The sequence below is a fragment of the Embiotoca jacksoni genome, unplaced genomic scaffold (genome assembly GCF_022577435.1).
Source record: "Embiotoca jacksoni isolate LCO1_2020_lvr unplaced genomic scaffold, fEmbJac1.0.p SCAF_82, whole genome shotgun sequence".
Classification (NCBI taxonomy): Eukaryota; Metazoa; Chordata; class Actinopteri; family Embiotocidae; genus Embiotoca; species Embiotoca jacksoni.
In genome coordinates, this window is record NW_027185439.1 from 628846 (window position 1) to 647477 (window position 18632).

The following is an 18632-nucleotide window of genomic DNA, read 5'->3' on the forward strand; positions in this document are numbered from 1 at the left end:
GTATTTTCTTGGACCTTCCAGTTTTACATTAAAAGTTTTTGAGCACTGAACTCAATGTTTTTAAAATCCCGTAGAAAAAAGAGTTAAAACAAATAATCTGATCCATTAATGAAAGACAATAACATGTAAAAATCCAAATATTGTAACACTCAGACTATAAAAACTGTTTCAAACTTTAGTTTTAATGGAGTAAACGTCCCACTTTACCGTCAAATACGTCCCATTTAACCAGAAAATGAGACGTTTAGTAAAGACGGGGACGGATGTAGTTGATGCTACTAGCGCTTTTTAAATCTACAGTTTGGTTTGTAAACTTTAAATAAAAAACATCCGTTTTAGATGTACTCGGACAGAATTTATTTCCTGCCTTTTGATATTTCTCGTTCTCTCCTCGACTCTTACACAACATCAGTTTTCACGTGTTTTGTGATCCGTCGCCGCTTCGTCTTCAAACCTCCTTTAACGCTCTCCGGTTCGTCTCCTACAGTCGCAGCATAAAAGCCGGCTCGTTCCACATGACGGACTCTTCTCTTCGGGTCGGGGGGTCTTTGTTGTCGTCTTTGTGTCCGAGTCCACGTCTCCTCGGCGGCCCGGAGGTCGGAGGCCCCGGGGCCACACTCTGCTCTCCGTCCGGACGGTTCTTCGTCCTGCCGGCTTTCAAGTCTTTCTGTAGAACGTATTTTTTTCTGGGTATAAAGAATCTCCGCTCGTTAATATGAAGCGAATATTATTTGAAGATAACATAACTGCTAACACGCATCAGCCTGCTGCCGTTAACACTGTTTATACATAGGAAGCAGTTCGCTTTATATTTAGACAACTTTTACTACCTTTCATTGTTCATAATTTTTCTATATTTGGCTAAAAATACTTTTTTAATTTTTTTATCCCTGCATCATTTTCTATTTCTAATATTCTCACAATAGAAGGTGAAGAAGTCGTTCAATCGTCTGTCGTCCTTGTCAACGCGATATCTCGAGGGAGTTTCTTCAAATTTGGTACAAACGTTCACTCGGACTCGAGGATGAAGTGATTCAATGTTGGGGGTCAAAGGTCACTCTGACCTCGAATAACAAGTGGTGTGGTCGGAAATTCAGAGTTCATCCACAAATTCTGACAAAAATTTCACACAACTGTCCGACAGGATAAAATGATGAAGTGATCAGATGTTTCAGCTTCACTGTGACATCATGATGTTTCTGTCCATCGTTCAGCGTCTTCACTGAGCGAACAGAAGAGTCATTCTGGGTGTTTGTACATCTGTTTGTTGTCATTCGGAGTCTGTTTGTTGGGTTTTCAGTGTCTTTTTGGTCATTTTGAGGATTTCTTTCGTCTTTTTCGCTCCTCTTTGTGCTCCTGTCTTTTGGAGGTCATTTTTCGTATCATTGTGGTCATTTCACATCTGGTTTTAATCATTCTGGAGTTGTAATTAAGTATTTTGATGGACCTTCGGTGCGTCGTTGCAGCTTGTTGTCTCGTCTTCATGTCTTCATGACTCATGGAGTCTCTTTACGGTTTCTTGTTGGGTTTTTAGTGTCATTTTGAGGATTTTTGTGGTGTTTGTTTGCATCCTGTTTTGGTTTTGTGTCTCTTTGTGGTCATTTTGTCTTAATTTTGAGGACCTTCATGTCTCATAGCTATTTTTTTTGCATCTTTTGCATCTCTGTCGTCCTTTGATTACCTTTCCAACAGGAAATTGTCCCTTTAGTCGACTTTGTGCTGAGTGTGAACACAGAAACCTGACCCTTTGGTTTACGTTGCATTATCCAGCGTCAGATTCAAATCTTTTTTCTTTTTTCTTAAATTAAACTCAGCATCAGACTTCCTTCCAATAATCATCCTGTGTCATGGACTGAGATGTGAATTCCTGGCGGTCACTGACCCTTTAACCGAGGATCGACCAACATGCACTGACTGAGCATCCCAAACTTCAGCTGGCGTCTCCGAAGGACTGAGACACACACAGCCAGTGGACACGCAGAGCCTGTGTTTGTTTCTAAAAGCAGAGAAGGTGACCTATTTAAAAGGTTAGTTTCTTAGCCCCGTGGGTGGATTAGGAAAACAAAGCACGAGCACTATATTTATCCTTTTCCTTATCTAATGCCCCAGCCTCATCATGATAAGAACTATGTGCATCTCCCCGCCCCTGGATTAATGCACTGTCCTCAGACCGCTGCAGCCATGAATAATAACTCGCCATCATCCATCTCGCTGTGTGACTGGCCACTGGCAACGCTGCGATTTCACGCACTGGATACAGCCATTAGGATGTTTTTACAATAAACTTTAGAATATTTGTCATGCGGACGACGGCAGCTCGGAAAATGTGAAACTGTAGCTCCGCGCTGCGAGCAGTGAAATCAGGAAGGAGGAAACGAGGACATGAGAAAAGAGCAAATGTTTAGCACAGAGATGGGGAGATTATTTATGTGCGTATGAATACGGACGTTTCTGAATCCAGATATGACGTTGAAATCATGTCTTTTCTACAGACACTTGTTTTATTGTTTGATTTGGAGGCAGAGAAGGAAAACATGTCCATAAATGTACATGTGTTATTTTTAAAGGAGGTGAAATGGCTGATTTAAATTGTGTTGATCCCAGAGTTCAAGCTTGTTTACTAAAGATTGCTTTCATAATATACAGCTAACAACAATAAAATAATACTATTAATAAACGTTGTAATGCTCGTGAAGGAAATGATGGTAAATATTGGGGAAAATAAACTACACTCTACATGGTAACATCGGTGTGACATCACAAGGACAATGCTAACATGCTAATGTTCAGCATTTCTAATGTTTACCATGTTCACCATCGTGGCTCAGCATGTTACCGTAGGAAAAGTCGGAGGTTCACCAAACTCGGCAGGATTCATCCTCTGAGGAACATGAAGGTCTGTATAAAATTTCACAACAATCCATCCAGTAGTTGTTGAGTTATTTCCAAACTTTCAGTGAGCGCCACACAAACAGTGAAGGGGGCGTTTGTTTTCGGTGGTGTGGGCAGCCTGGACGGGTGGTCACGTTGTTTGTTACATGATGTAAATGAGTGCAGATTAATTTGAACACAGCAGTAACGACTAAAAGAAAAGCCGACATGTTCACCTTGAAACTGAACTCAGTCATGTTTTAGTACTTCATTTTTTTTATTTTTTTTTATAGTTTTACTTGAACTGTTAATATCGCCGATCTGTGGTGAGATTTTTGAGCTCCGGTCTTGTGATTTCATAAACTTTTGTCATTGATCAAAATATTGGTGATATTTCTCTTACAAACTGAGCTGTTTGAGAACTTAAAACTAGTTTACCTGTTTATGAATAATTGACGGTAAACTGGTGTCGTTGGTTAAACAGTTAAACCGACTGACGTTAAATCCACCTGATGTCCAGAACCTTCCTGATCTACATGCGTCTGTGTGGGAGACGGAGAGCCGAGCTGAGTCCCACTCTGCGGTACTCGAGGTCCTGTTGCCAGTTACAGAGGGAAACGGTAACCATAACAACAGGTAACCATGAACAACCAGCACCCATAACGACTGCAGCTCACAAATTAGCTCTCTAATTACAGAGAAGTGTTCGAGAGCTGCTGCTGCAGCTGATAACAACAGAAATCTCTGAAGTGGTGGAAACACAACAGAGACGTCAGAGCTGCAGATCTGAAGCTCAAAGAAACATTCGCTTTATCTGCCTTCATTAAAGAAAATAAAAAACTTCCATTTCATGCTCGATAACCTCTCATGTAAACATGTTCATGGTTTAAACTGGTCAGAAACACTCGTATCATTAAATTTATAATCGTAAATTACTTGGTTTTAATCATCTCATGGAAATTTAAAACACAAAACATGTTTTTAAACATTATTTTTTAATTCAAGAATTAAAAAAACTTTTTTAAAATTCACTTTTCCTGGTTCCCACACTTCTTGTTCACAAGCGTACCAAATTTCAGGTTGATATATTAAAGTTTAAAGATTTTACGGGGCAAAAAGTAGCAACTATAAACATATAATTTCACATATTTGTAGCTTAATAATTTGTTGATTAATTATGAGAGTTGCGTTTCTTTCAGTCGGGTTTCCGATAGAAGTGGGCGGGGCATTGTGTCATCGCTCCTCCCCTCCTCATCCAAATATGGTCACTTCTGGCTCCAAAGAAAACAAGATGGCGACGTCTAAAATGCCGACTATATAGTGATGAAACTGGCTTCAGACATTCATAGATAATGTCTGACCTTTCCTGTAGCGCCACCATCAGGTCAACAGTTTATATTCACTTTAATGCATCTTCATCGGCCGCATATTGACGTCAACGATCTTTTCTTCTCCTACCGCCGACATAATTATCAGATAGAGTTTCCGTTTCCTTCACAATTTGCACCAAATTGAGTCGAACTTTCCTGGAAACGTTCCCGTAATTAAAAGTAAAATTTCACCTGATTTCTATGAAATTATGAGAAAAGTTTTGCAGGAAATTATCTAAAGATAACGATCAATTAACGCACCTGTCGGCAGACATCAGAGCGGAGATGTGATCGTGTGTGTGTGTGTGTGTGTGTGTGTGTGTGTGTGTGTGTGTGTGTGTGTGTGTGTGTGTGTGTGTGTGTGTGTGTGTGTGTGTGTGTGTGTGTGTGTGCAGTAGCAGTAAAAACATCAGATTTAGTGCACGTGAGGAGACGAGCGGCGCCGCCGGGCTGACAGTAGGCCTGAGTCAGACTCTGCAACACCTGGGGGACAATCACCCTCCATCACCACATCTGTGTGAGTGTGTGTGTGCATTTCACACCGTGTGCCCCCCCCCTCCCCCCGTGTGTGTGTGTGTGTGTGTGTGTGTGTGTGTGTGTGTGTGTGTGCTCAGGGCGGCTGCATGCAGAGAGTGGCGTGGAGGGGAGAGCGGGAGGAACGCTGCGATGAGTTTAAGAAGTCTTGACAGCAGATGCCTGCATAATAACACACAGAGAGGACATGTGCAAGCAGGAAAATCAAGGACACCACGTCATGCATGCCGCTCATTTAAAGTAACAGTTTCCTCTCGCAGCTTAAAAACATGCTCGTAGATTGATGTGCAGAAAAGGCTGCATATGCTGCTAAATGGATTTGTAAATCAAACGCTGTGAAATCTCGCCGGGGAGAGATTTAAAACGCTCTCCGTGTGTTGGGACGGGGTCGAGGGGCCGCCGCCGGGCCCGCGGACCTTTTGTTTGACATCAGTAGTCAGATCGGTGAGATTTGTCAGCGATCGTCTGAACAGATGCTGACGTGTGTGAAGAAGGCCGCGTTCCTACAGGCAAACCTCCGGTTCTGGTTCTGATCCGGCAGAACCGGCCATCGGTGGCAAGATGGCTGCTCTACGCTCCTCCTCCTCCTCCGCACTGTGTGTGTGTGTGTGTGTGTGTGTGTGTGTGTGTGTGTTCCCGTTCTCCTATCCATGTGGGGACGCGTGCGGATGCCCGGCGGAGGACGAACTCGTCTCTCAGCGAGTTGGACGAGCAGGAAGTACCGTGAGAACACGCTGCTCCTCTGCAGCGCTGACATGTGTTGACTCGGAGAGACGAAGACGAAGACGCGTCCCGATGTGCGCTCGGCTGTCCTCCAGAAAAAGGCCCGGTGGTTATTTACCTGCCGCTCGCTCCGAAAGGCCTCGTTGTTCGTACAGTCGCTCCGTTGTTGTCTCGGCTCGCTGCACGAAGCTTCAGCTGCAGCGACGGACGAGTTTCCGAGCAGCGAACGCAGCTCCGCTCGCCTCGTTACTGTCTAAACATTTATATCCAACACATGCAGGCTGAACGTGCAGTAGGTTTATAAACATAATACGATTTCTATTTGACCGGTCGTGTTTTAAAACCTGCTGCTGCTCATATACAGTGAAATAGTTGATATGAAAACCAAACCGACTTCTTAACTAGAGGTAGCGGCTAGCCAGGCTCCGCCCACCTGTCAGTCACCGCTGTGATTCCAGTCTGGAAACCTTCGGAGCGTCGGATGTGCACGACCTCAGAAGTTAACACGTCCAAAAGATGCAATATAAAAACGACCTGTGGGGGCAGTATGGAGACAAGTCTGAGACAGTTACATGTGTGCACGACGGGAAACACTTTAAACCGTGTGTTTGTGTGAGTGTGGGCGGAGCCGAAGGCGTTTGGTCCTCTCGTGACCCCCCCCCCCCCCCCCCCCCCCCGATGTTTATTGTTTACATCAGGATGTTCTGATTCTATCCCTGTTCCTCTGGTGGCGCCCTCTAGTGGCCTCGTCCAGTAACACGGAGGACAGAGGAGAGTATGTGAGACACGAAAACATGGTTAAAAAAGCAGGTAGATCTTCTCCAGCTGAAAGGGCGGAGCATCAGAGACCAGTGGGCGTGGTTAAAAGCAACAACTTTAGGAGTGAGAAGTGACATCATTTTAATTCCTTTCTGTTGAAATACAAACAATAGAAACGTCACAAAACATCCGGTTAACAAACAACATTTTCAAGCAAAGTAAAAAAAATAAAAATAACGATTTGATGATGTGAAGCTTCAGAAATTGTTAAAGATGCCTGAAACTGGATGATCACAGAAAACCTTCATAGAAACTGCACATATAAATTAATTTACTGCTTCACATTATTATTTGTATTTATTTCTCATGAGGTAAAAAAATCAGATTAGAAATCCTCCTGAAACATTTTAACGATTTTAATACAACTTTTGTTTTTTTTATTAATTTCTGTCGGTGAAGGTGAGCGGCCGGAGAATGTGTGTCAGCGAAGGTCCCTGTAAGTATAGCAGTACATGTGTGTGTGTGTGTGTGCGTGTGTGTGTGTGTGTGTGTGTGTGCGTGTGTGTGTGCGTGTGTGTGTGTGTGTGCGTGTGTGTGTGTGTGTGTGTGTGTGTGTGTGTGTGTGTGTGTGTGTGCACACTCAGTGAGCAACGAGCTGGAATATAACGGCGAGTGACGGCACCGTGGGCCAATCATCGCTCTGCACTGGTCACGAATCGCACCTCTAGCCTCAACATGCAGCCGGGGTACATCCCCCCTCCCCCCACCCCCCATCACACCCCCACCCAGGCTTCCCCTCCTCCATCCTGCCCACCTCAGTGAGTCTGCATGTGTTGGAAAGCCCTCAAGAAGCCAGATACCAGATACACACAGAAAATCTCTGCTTGTTCACAGCCGCCTACACAGGATATTAAACACACACACACACACACACACACACACACACACACACACGCAGCCATGCACAACCAAATCTACAATAACTCACAAAGGCTGCAGGGGGGCAGAGAGGGATTACAGCCTGGAGAAATAATAACAGCAGCCGCAGAAACACACACATGCAAGTCAGACTCAGGAGGAGAAGGAGGAGCAGCAGGAGGAGGAGCAGGAGGAGGAGGAGGAGGGCAGCACCAGCGATGTGTGTGTCAGGAGTGCCGTTGAGCAGAGGGACGTCGGTGTGATGGAGCAGGAGCTGGATTGTGTCGAGGGATTTTAATTGACAGCTGTCCAAATCCCCAGACGGATACCCCACCCTCCACCCCCACCCCCCACAATGATACCCCACCCCCTCTGTGGGAGTGTATGACCCCCTCCTCCCCCCTCTCTCTCTCTCAGGGTATTAAGAGTGAAAGCATTAGAAACAGGATTTAAGAGTCTTCTGCTCTCTCACATCGTCGGCTTCATCTCATCCTGATTTCTGCATCTCACATTTTCACAATATATATTCTGTTCACTGATCACGAATACGCTTCAGCTTCAGTCGCACCACACGGGGGCGCTGTGGAGGTTCTGCAGCACGCTCCAACTACGAGGTCACTCCGAGAGATTTTAGTAAAAAGGCTTCAAAATAAAATGTAGAAGCAATAGATAGGAATTTAAAAAATTTGGATGAGCGAGGGGCGGAGCGAGGGGCGGGACCCTCCACCCACCCGCCCACCTATACTGGAAACCTGACTGCACCAAAGGCCTGTCAATCAAACATAGTTGCGTTTGAGAAGTTGATGCTTTTTGAATGGGAGTCCATTGAAAACAGAGTTTTTTGGAGCCAGCCCCTGGTGGCACTCGGTGGTATTACACTTTAAGACACTTCCTTATGCGCCTCATTTATCAGAATGTCTACTTTTATAAACAGTCTACGATCAGACTTCAGCAGCAGGTCAAACGTATGTTTTGATCCTAAACCGTTATTTACTACCAGCAGGACGTCCGTCTATTACAGCAAAATGTGAATAGCTACGATGGCGAGGCGTGACAGTTACACGTTGCTGTAGCAGACAGGAAAACAAAACCATTGACTAATTATGTCATGTGACATTTAAAGTACATTTGTAAGTTTCCTGCTGTCATTTAAAGTTCAATAAAGAACTGAAAGGCTGGTTATACATATTTTTAGTTATTTGACCCATTACTGCAAAAATGTTTTATTATTATTAATATTAGCTTTATACCTTTTTTTTTTTTTTTACCTGAAACTATAAACGTGAATATCTGCAGCTAAAAGTGGACAAGAAAACTGTAAATGTGTGAACATGATACTGCAGCGTCTGTTTAGACTGAACCAGATGCCTTTAAAGCCCGCAGAGAGCTGCACCACACACACACACACACACACACACACACACACACATATACACACACACACACACACACACACACACACACACACACACACACACACACACACACACACACACACACACATAAAACACACACCCCTGGAGAGAAACAAGAAAAGGAAGGACAGATTTTTTCAGCATGAGGGAGCATCGTCCTGCACATTGAATCCCCAACCAGAAAACACACACACACACACACACACACACACACACACACACACACACACACACACACACACACACACACACACACACACACACACACAGAGTCATGTTCCCATCTCTTCAGAGGACATTACTTTAATGCTCACTGGTTTCCTGGAGAATAATAACAACACTCAGATTCCTTCACAGAAACCGTTTTATTTCTGGAACAGATGAAGTTTATTTCACTAAAACAGAAACACTAGCTTTGAAAATCTGAATTTGATGTCATAAAAACATGGAGGGAAGTTTTAACAAAATTTTCAGATAACAAAATGTTTTTTGTTATCTGGACTAATAGGACTAATTTTTAATTAGCAGCACAAAGGAACATAAAAAAATAGACATGACCTAAAGACAAACCTAATCAATCAATCAATCTTTTTTTATATAATCATTTCTCTTTATTTGTTTAAAAATGAAACATCACATTTCCACCATTTTTCATGACGTCATCTCGTTTCACTGTCTTCTTCTTCTGTGGTTTAAATGAATGTAGAATTAGCGCCACCTATTGTTTGTCTCGAGGTGCTTAACTTCGGATATCAAATTTTAAAAAATTCCGTTCGCACCTTATTGACAATAACATTATGTATTTAGTTGCAAAGCTGTTGGTGCATTTTAGTTTAAAGTCAAGAACAGGTCTTCTTGAATCTTCTTTTCTAATGAATGAGGGATTATTTTCAGATGGACCTCCAGAAAACTAATAAGAAGGAGTGACTTTAGCTAACAACACCGAGATAACTGATGGACACATTTTATTCACTTTGGATTTGATGACAGAAGTTGAATGGGAGTCTATGGAGCCGGAGGCTTTTTGGAGCCGACCTCTAGTGGCACTCGCTGGTATTGCAGCTGAAGGTGTTCCGTCAGTTTTCAGAACCAGAAGTTACGTCCACTTTTTATATCCAGTCTGTGAACTCAAACTAGCCTTCGCCCAACATGACTCCATCCTAAATCAAAACTCAACCATGACCTCAGTCTTCACTCTAAATTTAGGACCTGCTTCTTCTCCCCTGAAGGAAGATGAGTCCGACAACGTGACTAATACAAGCACACACACACAAACAGTTGTGTAATCTTAATGTGGACCTTAAATCGACTCTGAAACCCTCGAACAGTACCGAGGTGAGGACTGACCAAAACGTCCCCACAAGGACTAAAACCAACACCGGTCCCCACAATGATATATGTACCAGCACACACACACACACACACACACACACACACACACACACACACACACACACACACACACACACACACACACACACACACACACAGGTCTGCCCTACTATGCTTCCTGTGCCGGCAGCCTGCATTCAGAGGTCGTTATATAATCTGTGAGTCCTCCTTCACACCAGACAGCATCTGTGAGTCCTGGAGGGACTCGACCATTGTCGCTCCACGACCGGCCGCCATGTTGGCTCGCCAGTTTGCGCACTTTAACTTTATTCAAAACGATCTAAACACCTTCTCGGTCACCGGAGAGGCTCAGTGTTGCTGCTTAGAAACCTTTAAACCATGATGTCATGCTGAGTATGTGACTCCTTCACTTGGTTCTGATGTTTCCACGCCATCACAGCGCTGCTGAGTCAGCGGGTTTTCTTCTTCTAGAGGAACAGGTGATCCAACGAGGACCCGTCACACCTCTCTTAAAATAACCGTGTGCTGTTTGTTTTGTTTGTTTGTTTGTTTGTTTGTTTGTTCCTTCCTCTCGTGGTCCGTTATGTTTGCGGTTTGGCAGCGTCGCGGGCAGGAAGAGACGAGTTTTTTGTTTGAGAAGTTGCCCGGCAGGAAGAGGATGTCCTACTTTATCTGATTAAACAGGTCACACATCAGGGACGTGACTCAGTTCAAACATCAGAACAAACACAGAAGAGAGACGGACGGAGACGTTTACGGTGAAGCGAGTCCTCGGTTCTTCCTCGACCTCGTTCGTAAAGACGGGACGACTTTTATTTTCTCTCTTACATCATTGTGTCATTTCTTTCATTCTGCCGCCTCTCGCCCTCCTTTTTTTTTTTTGACATCTCCTCCCATCTCTTCCCTTCTCACCAGTTCACAGGTTACCATGGTGACACACAGTAGTATCTGCCTGTTGCCAGGGCTGGTTTCCACGCGAGCGTAGCATCCCTCCCACGGCGACGTGATGGATCGTGTGTTGGACACGAGGACGTGGATTCCATCATGTTTGTTTTTGACAAGGAAAAATAAAAATAAAAAGGTGCAGTGCTGCTGTGTGTCCACCGGGGGGAGCCAGAGGCCTTTTGGACGCCATCGGGGTTTTTTGTTCTGGCAGAGGAAGGTTGATCATGTCCATGGCAACCACAGTCTGCTGTGATGAGGCTGATTATTAAAGGACGGACGTGTTTGGAGACACTTCATCTGCAGAATGAGATTTATTCAAAGGAACATTTCAACATTTTGGGAAATCCAAGTGAAGAAGAACATCAGCCAATCACAGCTGCTGATTCAAGAGCAACTTTATTTACACAAAAAGCCTCATTCTGGATCATGACATCATTCAGTCAAGCTGCGTACCTGTCTGCAGATGTTGTAGCGCCACCTTGTGGTCAAAATATGACATCAAATTCAATAATAAATAAATCATTGACCATAAACTTGCAGTCTCATCTTTTCATCATTTTGAGTTTTTTTATAGTCCTGATTTGTCGTCACCATTAACAGATTGTTTCTTAATTTCTTCACAGTGACAGAAGGTCTCGGTGGTGTGGACTGAAGGGGGCGGAGCCAAAGAGTTCAAATCACAGGTACGTCTCAGTTTCTGGGTTAAAGTTGACTTTTGATCATCGTGTAACTGAACTGAATTCTGTTGTGAAAGGGAGATATTTTTAATATTAAACTTAAAAGTCACCGTGAGATCTTTTTGTTCAATCAGCAGAAAAATAAAAAGTCCTTTTAATCTCTAAAAATCCAAAATGCTTCAGCAGCAACAGATTTCCATTCAACTTTCTGCACTTTTTTGTCCAAATACCTCGAAGCGTCGACTGGAAAACGTTTTTAATCTCTTGATTTTGTGTTCTGAATCGTCTCTGAGCCGCACGAACATTTTAGCATGCGAACGATCCCCAAAATAACAAACAATAAAGAAGTAATAAAGGGAGAAACCGTCTGGAGTTCTCTGTGTTTCCACGCCAACGTCTCCTACTTTGAATAATCAGAGTTAAACATCCAAACGTTAGCCGACTGACTGCCGGTCTGTAGTTAAACTCCGGCCGGCGCTGCTCAGCGGTTTGGGGAGTTTGAAGTTGTGACCCGTCGTTACTGATCTGCAGCCGGGGAGTCGGCAGTGACCCAGAAAACAGGAGGACAAAAAAAAAAGGCTCCAAGAGTCGTGAACGAGCTGCAAGAAATCAGCAGCTTATTAAGAAATGTGCTGCAAATAAATGTTTTCATGTGTTAAATAAAGAACAAGAAAAACAAGAAAGTAGTAAACAAATGATCAAAAAAGATTAAGCGACCGCTGAGATATTTCACCCAAAGTACCAAACTTCGAGCTCATGGTGGCGCTACAAGAAAAACCAGAACATCACCAAAGTCGGTGGGATTCATCCTCTGGAGACGATGAATGTTTGTACCAGATTTCATGATCATCCACGCAGACGTTGTTGAGCTGCTGGAGGAAAGAGATCCTCTTCCTGGTTCTGCTGGAGTTCTGCTGACTGAGCGCTTCAGGTGCTCGACTTTCTGCAGGATTTCTGCTTCCTTGTTCGTTTCTTATTTCCTCGGAGGCGGAGCATCCTCTGAGTTCTGTGACGTGACCGTCCTCGTCCTCCGCCGCGCTGACACCAGTCCGTTCGGCTCCTCCGTCCTCCGAAGACGAGTCTCCGAACCGTCCTTTTGTCCTGAAGACTATTGTTTTGACGTATTATTCACAGCTTCTATTTTTAGCGTCCTGTCTCCGGCCTTAAAAGGCAGTCGAATCCTTTACAGTATGTGCTCTTACACAAGCAGAAAGCCAGTATCCGCTGTCAGCGCGCATTAAAGACACGTCGTCCCGTCCTGTGGAAGGCCTCGCCGCGGGGCAACGAGCCCGTGTGACGAAAGCCATGAAAACAAACCAGAACATGACAAGCAGACAAAGGGTAGGCAGGGTTATGTAAATGATGCAAAGGCCGGCCGCCCAGAGGAAGAGGTGCACGCTCGGCATCGCAGCGCTCTTTAAAGCTACGTTTTCATAACGTGGTCTTTACAACGGGCGCCTCGGCTCCGGGCGTCAACAGCAGCGTCGCTCTCCGACTACTCTCACGCTGACTTCACCTTTTATTTAGGCCAGTTCTGACAGAAATAACTTCTATTAACTGGACGTCGCGGTTCCAGCGGCGCGTCGGACTTCATCTGGAACGACTTCAGCTGCACCGCTGGATGTTTAACGTTCGGATGGAAACGGGCTTTAATGTCAGTCCCATTTAAGACGTTTCATTTTCGTAGTAAAATTAATTAAGTCAAGTTTTTCTTCTGATGACGAGTTTTTGTCAGTTGATGTTTTAGTCTAATTTTTTAAGTTTTTCTTTCGTGTAGCTTCTAAGCATTTTGAGTCCGCAGTTGTCTCGGTCTTTATGTACGGTTACCGTGGTTACAGGTGCTACTCTGTCTGCTATATTGGTGCGTTCATGAATAACTGGGAAGCTTTGACGTCTCAGTCGACCACCAAAAACACGTTAACGCCCGTGATGATGGAAATATCTCAGAACAGAAAGTGGGAGATTTTGAGAGCCCGGAGACTCAAGCAGCAGCAGCAGCTCAGAAGATGATTTCCTCTCGTTCAGTAGATGTTTGTAGAGGACGTCATTTATCCTGAACTGGATTCATTCCTTCTGAAAGCAGCACGAAGGATTGAAAGTGCCGCGTGTCCACCGATTTTATTTTTAGCTCTCAGATGAAGTGAATATGAACAATAGAAAACCTTTGACCACGACGCAGCGAGTCCTCGTCGGAGAGATCTGGAGCTGCTGGATGAAGTGGGAGCATCGTTGGCACCGGCAGCGAACGCCCACTCGCATCCATCCGCCCGCCTCGCTCAGACACGGCTCACCTAACGGCCCCGCTGTCTCCTCGGGTTTCATTTTCCACTGAAGTGTTCCAGCTCCTACCTGAGTCCACGCCAGTGTATTCAGGCAGAGAAGGGGGGGCCGGGCCGGGCCGGGACGGGACGGGCCGGGACGGGACGGGACGGGACGGTTTTTTTCTGCCGCATCAGCACATGAGCTGAATATTAATCACACGTTGGAGACGGGGAAGAACATTTTAAACAAGATTTATCACGGCTCAGGTTCAACGCCAATAAATAACTGTAGGAGCTTCAGTCAGCCGGCAAATTACCAACAAATCAGTGGTTTTCTTTTTCGTATCCGACCATTTTAAACACATTAATAAATAATAAATCAACAAAACATCACAGTATGTTCAGGAAACCCACCTGCCAACCTGCATCAGCGCCAACATCTACCGATGGTTTCCACGTGAAACAAGCTGCTCATGAACCAAAAACCAAAGTCTGGATTAAACCGATGCAGCTCTCAGAATTATTAACAAATTATAAACTACAAATGTGTGAAATTAGAAGTTCATAAATGCTGCTGTTGTTTTGTAATTAAAGGATGTAACTTCAAACCCTCCTTTGATTTATGTCACAAAGAATTGGACCTCTGAAGTTGAAACCATGAAGTCAGTCAGGTGACTCATTCTTTATCTGGATGGGATTTAAAACTTCAAAATGACTCGATGTGTGACGCTCAGCAGGAATCTGTTCAGAGATCAGCTTCAGGAGGATTTTATTGTTTGTTTGTTTGTTTGTGTGTTGAATCTTCTGACCGTCAGATTTCAAGGTATCTGCACTTGTGCAAATATCCGTGCGATGATGAGCCCGTCGGGTCGGCGGTGGAAGGAGTCGCTCCGCTCGGTGTCTGGTTCCCGTGGATTGTATGAAGTTATAAAATATTCACTTCTGTGCTTTCTTGGACTGAAGGAGGCGTCTGTAAGACGAGAACCGCTCGTATCAAAAGATCAAGCGCTCAGCTGGAGTTAAGCTGAGACCAAACAGGAGCTTAAAGGAGGGATGAACGCTGGACTCTGATTGGTCGGGTGGACTCCAGGATCAGGTCGCTGTGTGGCTGCTGTTTACCGACGAGGTGATGAGCTTTCTGGGTTTGGTGTCTGTCAGATTGTTGTGAAGTGTTTTGTCCAAACAGGAAAAGTTTTGGTTTTAGTTTTAGTTTTAGATGTTGGACTGGTTTTGGTCTGATTTGGTCCCTTTAGTACATCGTCTCCCAGCCAGTCCTGAAAGTCCCTCCGTGCCCCGGGTTGGTTAGAACCAGCTCTGGTCCTGGTCTCTGGAGGTTCCTAAAGTCCCCCCCCTCCACCCCACCTGCTTACATTAGATTAGTGCAGCTGAGAGGGGATTTGGGATGCTACATTTCGTTAAAGCGACCCATCGACAGCCCGTCACGCTTATCACCGGCGGTAATGTAAAAATGTGTCATCTGCACGGCTATTTTAAGGCTCCACCAGACAAATATTTATCCAGAAGCGAGAGAGGAACTTCAGAGCGGAGCAGGAAACGGGAGCAGCGCTGCTTGATTCGACAAAAAAGGAAAAAGAAACGGGGACGAGAAAAATCACTGCTACAACCAGAGAGAGAGAGAGAGCTGTCACACAATATACACACAATATACACACAATACACAATATATACACACAATATACACACAATATATACACACAATATACACACAATATATACACACAATATACACACAATATACACACAATACACAATATATACACACAATATACACACAATACACAATATATACACACAATATACACACAATATACAATATATACACACAATATACACACAATATACACAATATATACACACAATATACACACAATACACAATATATACACACAATATACACACAATATACACACAATACACAATATACACAATATGTACACACAATATATACACTATATATATATATACACAAGATACACACAATACACACACAATACACACAATATACACAATATATACACACAATATACACACTATATACACACAAGATACACACAATATATACACACAATATACACACTATATACACACAAGATACACACAATATATACACACAATATACACACTATATACACACAAGATACACACAATATATACACACAATATATACACACAATATACACAATATATACACACACAATACACACACAATATATACACACACAATACACACAATACACACACAATATACACATACAATATACACACACAATATACACACAATATACACAATATATACACACACAATACACACACAATATATACACACACAATACACACAATACACACACAATATACACATACAATATACACACACAATATACACACACAATATACACACAATATACACAATATATACACACACATAATACACACAATACACACACAATATACACAATATATACACACAATATACACAATATATACACACACAATATACACACAATATACACACACACACACACACACACACACACACATAATACACACACAATACACACACAATATACACAGTAAACAGTCTCCAGCTGAACAGACAAATATCTGGTATCTTCTTTACTTTGTTCTTGGATGAAGGAGCAGCAGGATTAAATGTTTATTTCCAGCTGGTTCTGGTTCTGATTTGTTGAATCCAGATCCTGGTTTTTGCGGCTGGGCGGATCCTCTACACCGGCCGTCCTCCCTCCGCTGGCAGGACGACAACACGACTGAATGATTGATGCCAAACAAAGCTGTCTGAAGCAGGTCGTTAAATGATGGATGATACAGAGCTGCAGTCAACACACACGCACACACACACACACACACACACACACACACACACACACACACACACACACACACACACAGACACACACACACACACACACACACACACACACACACACACACACACACACACAAACAGAGGGGAAACTCTTCAGTTACAAGGTGCAAAGTGCAAAAATCCGACAGCTGATTTAATCACCTGAGACTCCGTGTGTGTGTGTGTGTGTGTGTGTGTGTGTGTGTGTGTGTGTGTGTGTGTGTGTGTGTGTGTGTGTGTGTGTGTGTGTTGTCCACAGTTAAATTAAAGCAGGAAAACAAGCCCATGAACCACTGACTGACGTCCAGTAAAAAACAAACTGCTGGTTACAGCGTGATCAGTCCTCTGGCTGGCAAACCGTGGTCCGCGGGCCAAAACCGGTGCCCACATGGGATTATTAGGCCATTAAATCTGGCAGGTTGAGACTGCAGATTGTATATAAAAGAGTTCATAGCTTCAGGTCTGTAAAATGGTTCCGATCCAAAAGTGTCTTCAGCTGCAATACCAGCGAGTGCCACTAGAGGTCGGCTCCAAAAAGCCTCCGGCTCCATAGACTCCCATTCAACTTCTCTCATCAAATCCAAAGTGAATAAAATGTGTCCATCAGTTATCTCGGTGTTGTTAGCTAAAGTCACTCCTTCTTATTAGTTTTCTGGAGGTCCATCTGAAAATAATCCCTCATTCATTAGAAAAGAAGATTCAAGAAGACCTGTTTTTGGGGGCGTGTCTGTTTGATTGACAGGCCTGTGGTGCAGTCAGGTTACAGCTATCGGTGGGCGGGACTTAGTATCGTCAGGTTTTCAATCAGATCGGTCAGATCCACCGCTGGCTCCTCCCCCAGCTCGTCCAAATATGGTCACTTCCTGCTCCAAACCGCTCCGAACTAGCAAAGATGGTGACGGACAGAATCTGAACTGGAGGATTCATAAAGTTCACAAACCAACGATGACATCACTGATGGTTGATGACATCACTGATGGTTGATGACATCCCCGTCACCATCAATATATAAATTCAGATTTAAAGTAGACTTCATCTTAACTATGATCCATCTGTTCATCCAGCTCATCAACTATTTCGGATTATAATCCATCACTAACTATTGATCCATGTATCTATCCATCCATCACTCATATCACAGTGATTTCAGGTGATCGGTAATAGTTGATGTACTCCAGGACTTGAATCTGTTATTTGATATAAACCCTCTACAACTCTCTCTCTGTTTTCCCTCCCTGTAACTTCATCTCTCTTCTTTTCCCTTAAATAGCAAAGCTCTGTTTGTCCGTCTCCGTCCTCCTCTGCTCTGTTTCCTTCTGTTTCTCTTTGTATTTGTTGTGTTTTCTGTCCTGGATCTCCCTCTGCATCCGCCCACACTAACCTAACATGCCCTCTGCCCCGGGCTGCCTCGACGTCTCCATATATACACAAACGGCTCGTCTTCAACACACTTTACTGTAATGCTGCAGTGGTCTCCGGCCTCGGAGGGAGTCGTGCAATAATAAATATAATGATATCGTATCAAAACAAGTGAAGGAGTTCATGTCCGAAAAATCCACAGTATCCAGTGGAGCAAACTGCAGAGAAGAACCACCGTCTGTTAAAGGAGCAGTCCAACACTTACTGGAAATCAATAGTCTCAGATGAGAAGATGTATTTAGTTCCAGACGAACCGATATCACAGCCACGCTTGTAGTTCACTTGTCGGTCCACTAGAGGGCATCGTGTCCGTGTCGTGTTTTGCTTCACGTCGGCGGTAAATGTCAGGTGCTTCAGGTTTGGGCACTCGGTAAGGAAAGGATCATGGTTTGGATTTAAATAAGTCATTTTACATAGATAACGTTTCCTACGTGATGTGAGCTACTTTACGTATGTTACATATGTTAAATGCGCTACGTTACTGTATGTAGCCTAAGAAACGT